We start from the raw sequence: 12,494 nt of genomic DNA on the forward strand, positions 1-12,494 counted from the left end.
AGCCAACAGGCCGGGCAATCAGGAAAGCGCAATCGATAACAAAGAACTATTCTGAAAGTTAAAAATTGACGGAAATTGTCTGAGGAGGCAAAGCTGTTATCCTTTCACATGTAGGGAGAAGAGGAACTCACTTTAAATTCTGAAACTTCAAAACATATAAACACCCCCTCAGCCAACTTTGAAATAAACAGAGAAGTCAAGCAAGTACATCAAACCATAGTAGTAATATTTATCACTATACTGAATAAACCTAAATATCTGAAGGATATTTTGCCATGGTTCAGTGGATATTTATTGTATATCAAAAGTTCTTATTTTGTATATATGAGCATGTATGGCTTTAAATGGTGCACAACGAAAGTACACTTAGAAATCCAGAAGAATAAAATCGTGTTGATGTTTATGCTTAATTTTTCTCTGAAATTTTTATGAATATTTCAAGCAATGTGTTTCTATTTTTCAACATAAACTTTATGATTTTTAAAAAATGACCTGGATTTTAATGCTGCCAGTCTTTAAGTGCTGAGAAATCCTTTTAGAACTTGAGATTTTTTAGGGAACCCTGGTACAAGCCCTAAACCCTGCCTCAGCAATGTCATTTCGGGTAACATAAATTATTTAGAAACCACACCTATTGGTCATAGATCCAGAGGAGTTAGCCGTGTTAGTCTGTAGTAGCAAAATCAGAAAGAGTCCAGTAGCACCTTTAAGACTAACCAATTTTATTTTATTGTAGCATAAGCTTTCGAGAATCAAGTTCTCTTCATCAGATGCCTGATCCGAACTGGTCAAATACAGAAGAGGAGGGGAGGGGAAAGAAGGGGACATATATCACAAGAGGACAGGATGCAATTAGTGTGAAGGCAATCAAAACATTCCTTTGCTTGTAAATGTAAACATCTCCTTTTGGTGTGGAGTCAGTTTGCCGTGTTACTTTGCCGCAGTGAAGGTATCCAATTCCTATGTAGTATAAGCCCTCGATAACCACAGCTCTCCCTGCCAGCTGCATCTGACAAAGAGAACTGTGGTCCCCGAAAGCCCACACGTACTCAGGCTGAGATAATTGACAAACAAAGCCCACACCAGGCGTCTCTGGGCTCCCCCAGACCACGCCTCTGTAAAGGAAATCTGTTACCTGTGATAATGTGATAACCATTCATAGTCTCTATTCAGTCCCAGCTTGACAGAGTCAAATTTGCATATGAATTCCAATTCAGCAGCCTCCCGTTGGATTTTGTTTTTGAAGGGTTTCTGTTGAACCACAGCGACCTTTAAGTCTTTGGTGGAATGTCCTGGTAGATTGAAGTGTTCTCCCACTGGTTTTTGGACGTTTCCATTTCTAATGTCAGATTTGTGTCCATTTATTCTTTTACGTAGAGGTTGGCTGGTTTGTCCAATGTACAGAGCAGAAGGACATTGTTGGCACATGAGGGCATATATCAGATTGGAGGATGAGCAGCTGTAAAAGCCAGAGACAGTGTAGTTGATGCCATTGGGTCCTGTAATTGTATTCCCTGGGTAGATATAGGGGCAGAGCTGGCATCTGGGTCTGTTGCAGGGCCTGGTACCTGCTGGAATAAAAAATTCTTTGTCTTAAAGGTGACACAAATGTCCTGTTTATCACTATTGTGACAGATTAACAGCTTCTTCTCTGGAATTATTATACTATTAAAGTAAACAGAAAGTTATCCTTTGAAAAAGGTCATGTTTGAATTGAGGGAATGTTTTCTAAGCAGGGACCACATCACTAATAGTTTGGTCTTACTCAGCCCCTCATTCTCCTTAAGAGAGTCAACTGAGTAATTATTTGTCCAGTAAAAGACTCTGCTACTTCCTGGTGCTTTTAACAATGAGGACGGATCTAATTCACTGATAACTTGGAAAGCTCATCTTTCATTTTGGTGGGCATTTAGTTATCAAAACTGATCTGTATTACAACACTGGTGGTGAAATCCTAAGCACTCCAGTCAAAGCATTAATTCCAGTCGAAGCTGTACCTCTGCTTAGGATTTCACTGTGGGCCTCCTGTTCCTTTCCACACAACTCTACTTCTGTATTCAAGAGCTCCAAGGTACGTAAAACATGTTGTCTGCAAAACAGATAACAAATACATGCAGGCGGAGGATGGCAGTCTGTGAGTGGAGACTGGCCACATTCACCCAGTAATAGGATATCCCACGGAGGCGGCCATGATTAGAAATGAAAGCTTCCCCCCACCCCTCAATCTACACTGCATGTGTTCAATTTTGGTATGAAGTCAAGTGCCAGCAATATTTGAACCCATTGCAGCCTGGGGATTATTAGAAGAAGAAAATGCTGCAAAGCCAGAAGTTTGAGATCTCAGTAGATTTGCCTCAGCATTGTCAGCTAAGAAATCAGCAAGATCAAAAAGAGGTGGATAGATATACGGTATACTAACCATATACTATATATACCATTCATGTACTAACACAGTATCAAACTGTATTGAAGGAATACACATAATACATATAAAATATTATTTTAATTTCATTTCAGAAAATTGGAAAGGGCATGAGTATCATTTTAATAATATATTGGGCATATTGTTATTGTTCTGTAAAGACCAGTTCTGCCCACCAGTATCTACTATGACTTAAATGGTCACTGTTTCCTATGGATGGTAGACCTGGGCTCTGGCATCTGGAGACCATGTCTGCTGCTTATAGAAGAATGTCCAGAATCAACCCTGGGCAATAGCCCATGCCACATTTGATCTTCAGGCCATTTATGGCCCCACTGGGGGATCTGGAGCCATGCTGTGCCCTCCTGACTGCTGGGGCCACTTCCAAGCCTGTTAAGGCACCATGGACATCACAGGTGACTAAACCCCCACTTCCTAATTCCACAGAGTTCCACCAGGCTTGGCTGCCATAGGAAATGAGTAGTAGATCTGGCATCTGGAGTCTAGACACCAGTTCTATCACCTATTATTTAGAGTGCCCTCCACAGCTGGTCATGACGTACCTTTCTTTTAAAGGGACATTATTTTCAGAGGCAGTAGATCTGACCTCACCATTCAAAATAATGGCATTTTAATGTTTAAAGGGCAGGTGTGCACCAACAGGTTTGAGAATGTTTCCCTCCTTCCTAGCTGCTCTTGCCTCCCTGATAGGATTCCCAATTCCAGTATTATTGAGAGTGGTAATATCAGAATTAGGAATATTATCAGTGGGCAGAGGTGGTATGAATGTTGCCAATACAACCCAATAATACAAAATATTGGACTGGCAGTATCTGACTGCTGATCTCTACAAGGCACTATTGATTTCTCCTTGAGAATATGCAGGGAGAGACAGAAGATCAGCTGGGCCATTATTTTCCAAATGTATCTGAGAGATTGCCTGCTTAATCCTGAGGATGTAGATCTAGCAATACTTCCCTATTCCTTCATCATACTTCTTCATTATTCATGCAGCACTGTATGGCTTTACTGGAATACCAAGCAACCTAGTTTGAATGAATTTATTTCAGTATACAGTATCTTCCAGAATGCCACACAACAAATACAAACAATGTCAATAGTGTTTAACTGCCATGGTTCCCATGAAGGAACACTGAAAATTGTACCTGGAATTGCTTTAATGTCATAATTCCTGGGACTCTTTGGAGAAGTTGGGATAGTTAAAGCAGTTTCTAAATTTGTCACGTGGATTTAGAGATGTCACATGACCATTAGGGCTGAGTATGTCTCAGCTCTCAGACTGCACTGCATATGCTGGGAGTTCACTACATCATGTAGAACTAAACAATCTGAGAATTGAAAAAATCAGATTTTGGACCCATAATCTTGTGAAGATGGTTTTTTTACTACTACTACTTACATTTCTAACCCGCCCTTCCCACAAGCGGGCTCAGGGCGAGGTACAGCAGTTATAAAAATATAATACAAATATTAAAAACAGTTCATAAAACAACAGTTCATCATAAAATCAACAAACAGATAATATCTGTCCCAAGATGGGGTCAATCTTAGTGTATCTAAGTAAAACAGGGTTAACATACCTGTAACTTATGTTCATCGAGTTCTTCTGTGCTGACACACATGGGACTGCGCAGGCGCAGGCCAGCCGCCGGAGAATTTTCTAGAGCTTCCATGGCTCCGAAGGGGCCGTTTGTCGCGCGCCTCAGCGACCGTTTTCCCGCCCAAACGGTCACGTGATCCTCCAGCGACCAACGGCCCCTTCCCTCAGTTCTCCCTTGCCGCCGCTTGACCAACACACTTCAGCCGTAACACCTTAAAAACACCAATATCCGTTACAGCCATCACAGTATTGTGCATTGGAGTTCACAGCGGGGTAGGAGGGAGGGTTGTGTGTCAGCACAGAAGAACTCGATGAACATAAGTTACAGGTATGTTAACCCTGTTTTCATCTTCGTTCTTCTGTGCCTCCACACATGGGAGTGTACCAAGCTTCACACAATAAGGAAGGCGGGGGTGAAGTCCAACACAATTTTATTAAGCAAACAAGAACAACAACAAATAGATATGCATATATACATCTATGTAAAGATACTGTGTAAGGACACATAAATACCCAATATTTACATATATACACACCCCCAGGTACATATATACACACTTTCACTCAAGGGTACCCAACAGGTACGCCAAGAAAGTCATACCAAAACTCCCTCAGGAAAAGAGGGAGTGTAAGACAGCCTTGGCCACAGATACATCCTGCTCCGCATTGACATCAACGGCGTAATGCCTGACAAAGGTGTCTGCAGAGGACCATGTGGCTGCTTTACAAATGTTAACCAGGGGCACCCCCCTGAGGAGTGCCGAAGAGGATGCTTGGGACCGCGTGGAGTGGGCTCTGACATGAAGCGGGCAAGCCACCCCTGCTAGGGAATAGGCCTTGCTAATGGCCGTCACAATCCACCTAGACAGGGTCTGTGAGGAAGCCCTGTTACCCTTGTCCTTGGCCCCAAAACATACAAACAGGTGAGGACTGGAGCGGAATCCCTTCGTCCTATCCAGGTAATAGGCTAGGGCCCTCTTCAAGTCTAGGGTATGGAGGGCCTTTTCCCCCTTAGAGGAGGGTTGAGGAAAGAATGCAGGCAGTGAGATATCCTGCGAGAGGTGGAAGGCGGACACCACCTTGGGCAGGAACTCAAGGCAGGGACGCAGGACCACCTTGTTGGGATGAAACACAAGAAAGGGAGGGTCAGACCGCAGTGCAGACAGCTCACTGACCCTTCTGGCCGACGTGACGGCCACCAAAAATGCTACCTTGTAGGATAGCATATCCAAGGGGCATGTAGCCATAGGTTCAAATGGGGGCAACATGAGATGTGAGAGCACCAAGGACAGTGACCACCGAGGCACTGGCGCAGACACAGGTGGGTAAAGATTGTACATGCCCTTAAGGAACTGGCGGGATTGCGAGTGAGAAAACACCGTAGCACCCTCAACTCGGGTGTGAGCAGCTGATATCGCTGCCAGGTGGACCCTGAGGGAGGAAACCTTCAAGCCCAGGCCACGCAAGTGGCACAAATACTCGAACACAACCCCCAAGGGACTGCTCTCGGGCACCACTCCTCTGGCAAGCGCCCAGAGCTCAAACCTGCGCCACTTGGCCGCATAAGCGCGCCTAGTGGATGGCCGACGAGCATTCAGGAGGACCCTCTGCACCTCGTCAGTAAAGCCTATCGGGGAGGAACGATCCGCCAAGCCGTTAGATGCAGCTTCCTGGGATCGTGGTGGACTAGGCTCCCGTTCAGGAGAAGGTCTTGCCGAGGGGGCAGACTCACATACGTCCGTTGGGACATCCGCAGGAGCTTCGGGAACCAAACCTGCCGTGGCCAGAAGGGGGCCACTAGGATGCAGTCCGTCCCGTCCTCCTCTATCTTGCACAGGACCCTGGGAATCAAGGGGAACGGAGGAAACATGTAGTGCAAGCCCTGCGTCCACGTAAACTGGAAGGCATCCCCAATAGAGAGGGGGTCGCTCCCTGCCCTGGAACAGAACGTGTGGGCCTTGGTGGTCGCCGCAGTGGCGAACACATCTATCACTGGATGACCCCACATCTGGAAGATCGGCCCAACGCACTCTACGTTCAGTTCCCACTCGTGTTCCAGCAAGGGGACCCTGCTGAGGGCATCTGCCCGGGCATTGTCCGACCCAGCCACGTGTATAGCACGGAGCGACACGCCGTTCTTGATAGCCCACTGCCAAGTGAGTGTGGCTTCCCGGCACAGGGCCATGGACACTGTGCCCCCCTGCTGATTCACGTAGTACATGGCAGTCGTGTTGTCCGTCTGCACCAAGACATGACGATTTCTCAGCAGTGCTGTAAGAGACACAAGTGCGAAACGAATGGCCCTTAGTTCAAGCACATTGATATGGAGGGTCTTTTCCCTGTCAGACCAGACATCTTGCACCGACACATCACCACAGTAAGCCCCCCATCCCAACAGAGAGGCATCAGTGGTAACCGTGATGTCATGGTGTTGATACCCGAAAGGGGTCCCTCTAAACAAGTTGTCATCAGACAGCCACCAGTCCAAGGAGGAGAGGATGACCCTCGGGATAGAGAATTTGAGGGACGGAGGGTGCAGTAGAGCATCATACCTCCGCACAAACCAGTTCTGTAGAGGGCGCATACGCAGCCTAGCGAAAGGCACCACAGAGGTGGCCGCTGCCATATGCCCTAGTAAGCACTGGATAGTGCGCACAGACTGGAACCGGTTCCTTTTAAACATGGACACTAGACCCCTTAGGGACCGAGCCCTCTCCAAGGGGAGCAGGGCCTTACCCTCCACAGAGTCTAACAGTGCACCAATGTAGGACACCTTGCAGTTGGGCACCAGTTTGGATTTTTCCAAGTTCACCAGGAGCCCCAGGCGTTGGCAAGTGCTAAGTACCAAGCCAATGTCCTGCACCAGCCTAGACTCCGATTCAGCCACGATGAGCCAGTCATCGAGGTACGGAAAGATGGTACAGCCTTCTTCCCGTAGGAAGGAAACTACAGGGGCCACACATTTAGTGAACACTCGTGGGGCAGTGGACAGGCCAAAGGGGAGCACCTTATACCGGAAAACCCGTTGCCGGTAAACAAAGCTCAGGTACTTCCTGTGCTCCTTCCGTATGCCCACGTGAAAGTATGCGTCTTTTAAGTCAAGAACCGCAAACCAATCCCCCTGTTTCAGCAAGGCGATCACAGCCGCCAACGTAACCATTTTGAATTTGGTCACCTTGAGGAAGGCATTAAGGCCCCTCAGATCCAAGATGGGACGTAAGCCCCCATCCTTCTTAGGGACCAGGAAGAACCTAGAGAAGAATCCCCTTACAGAGTCCTCATAGGGCAATTCTTCCACAGCACCTTTGGCCAAGAGCGACACGATCTCCGCATCCAGCTCGGCCATAGTGTTATTGACAGCTGTCAGGGGTGAACTGCATCTAGGCAGTTCAACGAACTCCAGCCCGTATCCCAGTTCAACAATAGTTAAGACCCATGAGTCAGATGTTATTGACTCCCACTCAGAGAGGAGTGGACTAAGTCTGTCCGAAAAGTTCGGGGATACGGCTGGCGTGACCCGTCAGTACTGCCTCCCGGTGCCCTGCTGATCCTTCTGCTGGGCCGGTTGTTGTGCCGGACGAGGTTTGAAGGGCCGACGCCTCCTCTGCTGTTGTGCGGGAGGGTAAGGCCGCTGTTGGTAGGCAGGATACTGCTGGTAGCCTGGCCGCTGTTGATGGTATCTGCCCTGGTAATGGTAGGGACCAGATCGGGGAGCGTACCGTGACCTGGAGGAGGGCTTGTCCGCTGGAGCCAGGCCCAAAGACCGCGCCGTCTGCCGGTCCTCTTTCTTTTTCTTCAGGGTCTCGTCGGTCGCTTTGGAAAAGAGCGAGTCCCCCTCAAATGGCATGCTCTCCACTCTGGAACGCACCTCTTGGGACAGGGCCGTAGACCGCAACCAGGAGTGGCGCCTGAGGACCACCGCCGAAGCCATTCCTCTAGCAGCAGTGTCAGCAGCGTGGCTTCCAGCGTTCATCTGCTGCTTAGACAGTCTCACAGCCTCTGTCTGCAGCAGGGACACCACAGCCTTCTGTTCAGGAGGGAGGTCTCGCGTATAGGATGCCAACTTCTCCCAGAGGTACAGCTGGTACCCTGCCATGATGGTCTGATAGTTGGCAATCCTCAGACCTAGGGAAGAAACAATGTATTGGCGCCTGCCCATGGCATCCAGTTTCTTGCCCTCCTTATCAGCAGGTACCGAGGAGTGACCCGATCGCCTGGGGTTGAACTCCTCTGTGACCAAGGAGGAAGGTGGAGGGTGTTTCACCAGCGCCGGCCAGGTACCCTGCTTGATCTTGTAGAGCTGCTCAATCCTCTTGGATGTTGGAGGTTGATCGCAGGGCACCTGCCACACCTTCTCCACGATTTCCTCAAGACCCTCGAGCATGGGGAAGCCAACATATGCCGGGTTGTCTCCATAAATGCGCTTGAGGAGCTTGTCCTTGGTCTGGGGAACCGCCGAGGAGATGTCCATCTCGAGAGCCTTGGCCATCCTCGCCATCTGGTCGGCGTAGATGCGGAGGTCCTCGAATGGCGAGTCCGCAGATGGTACAAGCTCTTCAGCTGGCGATGGTTCGGACCAGGACTCCGACTGGTAGCCGCCAAAGCTCTCCACATCCTCCTCATCGGAACCGAGCTGGGATTCCGGAACCTGGTGCGGAGGGGGAGCCCACGTCGACCTCGATGTCGAAGGCCTCGGTTCCGACACGGAGAAACCTGCAGGTGCCCCTTCCCACTGGCAATGGTATGGCGAGGGGAGGTAGGAGGCCTGTCGATGTCGGGACGCAGTGGACCGGACCGATCGGACACTGTCCCCAGACCGACGTCGCTCACGACCGGCAGCTGGTGGAGACGGACGGGCAGGCGACGGACGGCTCCGACGAGGAGACGGGCTCGGTTCCAGCCTCGGCGACCGAAGAGCAGGCGATGTTCGGATCCGACGGCGCGGGCTCGGCTCCGGTCCCGAAGAGAATTCTGCGGGCACCGTCTCGAAGGCCATCGGATCCGGCACCGGCACGGAGATGTCCTCTGGCTCCGGGGAATCCAGATGAGGGGAAGGCGTGTGAGGAAGCACGATGACCTCTTCCTGGGGAGCGGGATGCGGCGACCGGTGATGTTTGGTCTTCTTCTTCTTCTTCGCCGGTTCCGAAGAAGACCTCGGAACCGACGCGCTCCTCGCCTTCGAAGGGGACCTCGGCCTCGATCTCTTAGATTTTACCGGAATCGACCCGGTCGTCGGTTCCGATCGGGGACTCGGTAGACGGATCCTCGGTCCCGATGTCGGTCTCGGATCCGACCTGGTGGAAGATGCGCTACGGGGCGGCCGCACCGGTCCCTGCGCTGGAGAGGCCGCTCTCGACGCCGAGGCACTCGGGGGACGCGGTTTCGACCCCGACCTCGCGGAGGCCACTGAGCCAGCTCCGGAATGCCGTTCGGCAGAGTGGCTAGGGCCGGCCTTGGAGGAGGGCAACGGGGCGCCTCCGGACATGACCTTCTGCCACAGGGAGGAGTTAAGACGGGCCTTGCGTTCCTGTCGGGCCTTGCTGGTGAAGCCCTGGCAAATCTTACAGGCCGTTACATTATGGGTCTCCCCCAAACAGAACAGGCACAGTTCATGGCCATCGGTCTTGGCCATTTTAGTGTGGCATTGGAGGCAATGCTTGAAGAGAGCCTTTGAGGCCATCTTCAGGGGCACGCAAAAGGAAGGTCAACAAACAGTCCGAGTCAAATTACCGAGTCCACAACAAAGTCCAAACGAGATCCGAAGAATAGTCGAGGTCACGAAGTCCGAAGTCAAAAGCCAAGCAATCAGTCAGAATAAAGCACGAAGCACAAAAGCACAGAGCAACGAAGCTCACGTTCTCTCCAAGCGGCGGCAAGAAGAGAACTGAGGGAAGGGGCCGTTGGTCGCTGGAGGATCACGTGACCGTTTGGGCGGGAAAACGGTCGCTGAGGCGCGCGACAAACGGCCCCTTCGGAGCCATGGAAGCTCTAGAAAATTCTCCGGCGGCTGGCCTGCGCCTGCGCAGTCCCATGTGTGGAGGCACAGAAGAACGAAGATGAACTTACTTTATTTATATCCTGCCTTTCTCCCCAGTGGAGACCTGTAGAATACTTCATTTTCCCTCCATTTTGTCCACACAACAATCCTGTGAGGTTAGGCTAAAAGTAAGACTAGCCTTAGATCACTCAGTAAACTTCCATGGCAGACTGGGGATTTGAATTGGGATCTTCCAGAACCTACTCCGACAATCTAACCATTATACCTCAGTGACTACCCCGTAAGAGTTGAACTGCTTTGCTTCTCGAGCCTATGCAAATTTACACAAAATAAGTCCATTAGTGGTCCATATTTCTTTTTCCAAATAAATATGCACAAGAAGATCAAAGCTAAGGTTATCTTTCTATGCACAATTACCTGGATTAAGTTTCTTTGACCATACTGGATCTTGTTTATGAGAAACATAATTAGGCTGTGATAGACAGGACTGAAGGACAGTATCCTTGTTTCTGCCTTGTGGTTGCTCTTCTCCCGTCAGCTGGGGTGGACTACTTTTATAGGGCTGCCCTGAAAGGCCCCTACCCTTCCCCCAGGCTCTGATGTATGGTCTTCTCCCTCCCCTACCCCCTGACTGAGGGGCTGATGGTCCAATCTGTGGCTCCCAGGGTCTCCACCCCCACCCTCAGCCCTCCCTTGGGCCAATCCAGGCGTCATTGTAGGATGGAACTGGTTGGACTTCTCTTGGTGCCAATGGCTGGGCCACCGCACTGGGTCTACTTTTAGAGGGAGCTCTGTGGGCCAGCCTGCAGCTGTTACCAGCGGGAAGCATTGCTAGCTTGGAGCCATCAGCAGGGAGCACTGCCTCTATGGGACATGACTCATCGGGCAACTTCAGCTATTCTCCCGGTGGTGCAGCCGCTCCCCAGCCTCTTCTGCATCTCTCGCTAGCTGAGACCTTCTCTCTGGCAGTCGCTCCAGATGGCCCTGGCCTGGCAATGTTCCTCCTTGGCAGTGGAGGACCTGACAACCTAAGTCCAGAGAGGGGAGGCCCAATACCCCCAGACATTCGCCCCAGCATGGCTGTGGGCATGGAGGTGTCAGCCTCAAAGAGTTGGGACATGAAGTCTGTGTTCTTGTGTCTTGGGCTGGACCACTACTTGACTGAGAACTAAAAGGGAGAAGGGAGAGGTAGTAACACAATATCCTGGGATTATGGTCCTTCATGTGGTGGAGCCACTACAAGGGGGCATAATTGGTGATGAAGATGAAAGAATTATTGGTAAGGTAATATTGCAGAGTGCCCACCACCCACTTGATGGCCAGAGCCTCCTGCTCCATCATGGTGTAGTGCCTCCTTGGGGACTGGAGCTTCCAGTTGAGGAACAGGATGGAAACTTCTGACCCCCCTCTCTCTTGGATAAGGATGGCTCCAAGGCCAGTGTCAGATGCATCAGTGTACAGCATGAATGGCTGGTCAAATTCCAGATTCCACAGGGCAGTGTTCACTGTGAGAATGATGCAGAGTTTGCAGAAGGCCACCTCCTGCCTGGGTGTCCATCAGATGTGGTTTGGCATCCCCTTCTTTAGGCAGTCCATCAGGGGGGCTGCTTTGGAGACAAAGAACGAAATGAAGCAGCTGTAATAGCCCAAGAAGCCCAGGAAGCAGTAGACTTGTTTCTTGGAGGCGGGCCATGGGATGTTAGCCAAAGAGTCCACCTTGTCGAGTGGGGGCTTCAGCAGTTCCTCCCCCACCACGAAGCCAAGGTATTGGAGTTCCCGAAACGCAATATGGCTCTTCTTTGGGTTAACCTGTAACTCTGCCTGTTGCAGCGCCCCCAGGACCTTTTCCAGATACTGCAGGGGGGTGCTCAGTCTGGGCTGAAGATGATGATGTCGTTGATGTATGCCAGCACGAAGGCCTGACCAAGGTCCTGGATGGGTTTTTCTGGCCCTCTGTGTCGGCCGATATGAAGGCCCACTGCCAGTCCTGCCTGATATGCCAGAGGGCATGGGGTAGGCATCAAACCAGGCCACTTTGTTAACCTTGTGGTAGTCCATTCAAAAACAGGTTGTCCGATTGGGCTTCAGCACGAGGACGATAAGGCTCTTCCATACTTAGGGGTGTTGGACCCTGAGGGGAAATGCCTTCTAGGTTGGCCTGCTAGCTCTGGCCAGGTCACGCAATGGGCTTCAGAAATAGGTGAGGAAGGGGGTTTACAGTATCCTTGCATCCTCTCCTCCCTCCCACCGCTCACTCTGCTCTCACTCTCTCTCACATTTCCACCTTGTGGTTGTTCTTCTTGGCTTGCCCAGGTGACCCGCTTTTGTAGGGGCTGCCCTGAAAAGCTCCCACACTTCCCCCAGACTCCCCTCTCCTCCCTACTGAGGGGTTGATAGTCCAACCTATGGCTCCTGAGAATCCCCTCCCCTTTGTCCCCCTGGCACAATCTGCA

This window comes from Eublepharis macularius, chromosome 1 (genome assembly GCF_028583425.1).
Source record: "Eublepharis macularius isolate TG4126 chromosome 1, MPM_Emac_v1.0, whole genome shotgun sequence".
Lineage (NCBI taxonomy): Eukaryota > Metazoa > Chordata > Lepidosauria > Squamata > Eublepharidae > Eublepharis > Eublepharis macularius.